The following is a 4,594-nucleotide window of genomic DNA, read 5'->3' on the forward strand; positions in this document are numbered from 1 at the left end:
AAGTAAATTATACACATTTCTTGTCCTTTAAAACTGTGAAATAAAGCCCTGTCTGGTATGGCTCAGTTGATTGGAGTGTTGTCCCATGACCAAAATGTTGCAGGTTCCAATCCCCATCAGGGCATTTACTTTGGTTGCGGGTTTAATCCCCTGGCTGAACACGTACAGAAGGCAACCATTTGATATTTCTTCCCCTTCCTCCCTGCGGTGAGGGAAAAAAAAAACTGTGAAGTTAAAAACAGTGGGAGAGAGAGATAAGAAGTCAAGATCATTAGAGAGAATGATAAATGCTGTCACTGATATATGTACAGAGTAGTAGGTTGAGAGGAAAGGGTTGGGCAGGATGAAATTTCAAGACAAGAGTAGGAGGAGGCAAATCCATGCAGGACTAGCAGGGCAATGAAGAAAGGGCAAGCCTAATTCTGTTTACATTTCAGTGAAGATTAGGATGACAATTATTAATGAGCTTTAAGAATTCTTGTTCTTTTGTTCCTTTCTGTGTCATATTTACCATGGTTTTCAGATAATTAGTTTCAAAAATAAAAAGCCTTCTAAAATTGATGGTGCTTTTTACTTAAAGACAAGAAAAAAGGACGAATTAGGAAGAAGATATTTAAGGTGGACAAATGCCACATTTTCCTCCCATATATGTATATCTAAAATAGCAGTATGCTCTGCATCCCTCAGATATACAAAACACACACATTCACATTTATTTTCTGAACCTTTTGTAAAGTGTTTTGGACTCTGGGGATAGAAATGTGCCCAGATTACTTCCAGGATCAATGATTATTTTCATCGATACCTTGTTATCAAAGATACATACAAAAGTCAGACTCCTGAACACATTTTCTCATGCCAAAACATCATTCCTCTTGAAAAATACAAGACTTTAGCACAATCCAAGAGCAATTTCAGCTTACAGGGTCAAAGTCACAGGGACTCTGCCCTGAGCAAATCCTCAATGCTGGTATGTTCTTCCCTCTACCTGACAGTTACCACTTATCTGCGACCTTTTCTGACTCACTACATCTACTTTTTATATTCTATCTGGTTTTGTGTGTCTACTACTATGACATCCCTCTGTGCCTCTATGGCAGTGATCAAGTAGGCTTAACGTTCCCCTCAGCTCAAATGAACTTTAGACTGGCCTCTTCCTGACCATAGATCCTTGACCTACTTTATTTTAGAGCATGTTCTTTGGAAAACCCATAATTGCACTTTCTCTGCTCATTCTCCAAGACTTCTGCCAGTTTTATAACCCAGCAATGTCTCTCTCCAGAACTTGAGAGCCCTTCACATATAATCCTCATGAACAACAGAGCCCTATCTTTCAGTCAGTGTGGGAGGGTGGGAGCCTAAGTTCACTAAGATCAATAAGCAAATGCAGATGCCTTATTACATGGACTGATGTTCACTTAATGTTCTCCAGTAATTTTCCGTTAGATCACCTCAACATTTAAAAATCTGCTGCCTTTTATTTCACTGGAGTTGCGTTCAATTGCTTCCTCTTTTGCAATAGTCCTGAATAAAACTGTCCTCATCCCCTCTGTCTTCTCAGCACAATTTCTCTTTGACAGTAGGCATAATTTTCTCCTAAAAGATGTCCAAATCCTCAATGCTGAAATTTGTGAATATGTTATGTTACATCTCAGAAGGGACTTTGTTTATATAACTAAAGATATAGTCCTTAAAATAAGGAGATTATCCTGGATTTTTCTATTTGGATTAATCTAATCACAAATTTAGAGTAAAGATCTTTTTCCAGCTAGGACAGAGAGATGTAGAAAGAGAAAATTCAGAGATAGTTTAAACATAAGAATGATTTGATATCTCTTTGTTGTCTTTGAATTGTAGGGACCCATGAGCAAGAAGAACCAGAGAAAGGCCTCTGGAAGTTAAAGGTGAACCCTAAGAGGCAACCATTAAGAAAATGGGGACTTCAGTTCTACAACTGCAAAGAATTACATTCTGCAAACAATGAGTAACAATGAAAGCAGATTCTTTCCCAGGGCCACTAGATAAGAGCTTCTGTCAGCTGACACCTTGGTTTTGATCTTGTAAGACTCCAAGCAAAAGACGCAGCCAAATTCATCAAGACTTCTGAACTACTAAACGGTGAACTAATAAATTTGTATTATAATCTGATAAGTTTGTTATGATCCTTTACAATAGCAATAGGAAATGAATAGACCCTCATAATCACACTCCCCAAAGGAAGGCAATAAATTGGTGTGGTTGTATATATTCAATATATGGTGACTTCAATTGGCAAAATGTTCCAGGGAATCCATGCAAAACATCATTACCTAGCCTATAGATAGCTGCCTTCACAAAGGCTTTAGTGCTTGTTCTATTAAGTTGTGGCTTTGAAAGCAAAGCTTCCACTGTCACGAAAAATAACCTGAGCCATTCTGTTCAGGAAAAGTCATCACCTTTACAATCAGTAATGATTTCGTATTCTGCTTAGTAGAAAAGTGCTGAGTAAATTTATTTGCAGTCCTTATGGTAATTTGAAATATGTCCACACATTTTTTGAAACCCTCTTTGAAAGGAAGTACCCTCCTTCCTTTAAGTGTGAGATAGACTTGGGGGCTTACTTCTAACCAGTATATATATGAAAAAATAATCATAAAGTAAAAGTAACTGTGTACAAATTTGGAGACTAGGTCATAAAAGGTATGATGGCTTCCAATTTGTCCTTTCTTTTGAATCACATGCTCTGGAGGTAGTAAGATGCCATTTGTGAGTTTAGTCATATACAGCAAAAGTCTCATTTCACAAGGATCTCAGAACTCCTTATAAGACCCTTGTATGTGAACCTTGAAATAGGAGCCTTCAGCCCATGTGAGCTTACAGATGGTAGCAGCCTCATCAGACAGCTTGATTGCCACTGCATGAACATCCCTGGAACAGTGGAAGAGACAGGTAAGGAGTCAACTCATCTAAGCTATTTATGAAATCCTGACCAAAAGAAACTAAGATAGTATAATTTTGTTGTTTTGAGGGCTGCTTTTGGGGCTGCAAGATATAAATACTATATCCTATATTACTTTACATATCTTTTACATATCCTATGTAATCACAATTTCTATTGTTCTATCTCACATTTCATTCTAAATAAAATATTTCCAGTCATTATTAATATCTCATAATTTTCTTTCTCATGTCTGTGTGAAGCATAATATATAAAATCAAATTACTCATTTCTGTACCAGAGTGTGTGTGATTTCCCATTTGCCCTGCCATAATATATGCAATAAAACCTGAATAAACTATTTAAAAAAAACTATTGATTCAAAGATTTCAGCATTTATAGTGTGATTTATCTTTCCTAAGTTGTTGATTATTTCCCCCAATATGATATATGATTTTTAACTTCTATACACAAATGCCCACTTTCATTGATACAAGTAGTTTATAGAGAGAGAGCATTAAAACTTAAAGAACTGGATCACACACTTCTTTAAATTTATGTAACCTAATGTAATTGAACAAATTATTTAATCATATCATCTTGCTAATTAGTGCCTAATATATGGGTTTTATTATTTTACTTGAATTCTTTAAAAGGATTCTAAAAAGATCTTTATGGATTTGTCAGCAAATGCAAATGATAGGCATGAAAGATTGAAAGTCCATCTGCTGCATATAGGGTGGAGACTGGGCTAAGGTGTGGTCAGTGCTAAAAGAATTATGACATATGGCCTCACTGTTTACAAATCTCCTTTATACCTTGAATATCATGTATAAGTCAATCATGGAAGCTACTATACCCCTATTCCCTTAGCAAAAATATGCCCCATACCAAGTTTCCTCTTTCAGGGAAACTGTGAAGGGCCACATTCTACCACATGTTTTTGGCCAAAACTGAGTGGACCAAGGGAGATCAGTTGACCCAGGGGCCACAATCCATAAGCTGGCTAGCAACTTATAGTGTGACCTGTCATAAAAATAATTATTTCTTCAAAGAAAGGCAATGTTGAACACAAGGACATGCTCTCCTTTGGCAATTTTAACTAAAATATATTAAAGAACCAAACAATTTCTAGTCAGAACAGACAATTAAAATAGGTAGAAATGTAAGGTATGAAACAAAACAGGCAATGACTGACAGCAACTGGGTCTTACTTGTGAGTAACCAGAAACTACAAGTAAACAAAAGCCATAGGTCAAGAATCTATAAAGCTTATCAGTGACATGTAATAAAAGAATAAGGAAAAGAGAAATGCTAACAATGATAGAAATTTTAATTAATGCCAAACAAATGATACACTGTAAAGTAATATTAAGCATTTCTATCCCAAAAGGTATTTCAGTGACTGTATAAGCTAGGCTTTATTGCTACGACTATATATGAGAGAGAGTTCATGGGCTTTACAATCACACATTTTTAAAAGACATCTGCATTGCTTGAGGTAGATTGGATGTGTCTCTTTTAGTAATAATGAATATAATACAACTAATATAGTGAAGCTTTTTAATTAAATCATTTGCACTGTTTCTCTGTAACCACAAATAGTGTGTGGATTTCCATATATGTAAGTGTAGACATGCCAGTTCTCTCTCTTTTTTTTTCTACCACAGTTATTGC

The sequence above is a fragment of the Phyllostomus discolor genome, chromosome 11 (assembly GCF_004126475.2).
Source record: "Phyllostomus discolor isolate MPI-MPIP mPhyDis1 chromosome 11, mPhyDis1.pri.v3, whole genome shotgun sequence".
Lineage (NCBI taxonomy): Eukaryota > Metazoa > Chordata > Mammalia > Chiroptera > Phyllostomidae > Phyllostomus > Phyllostomus discolor.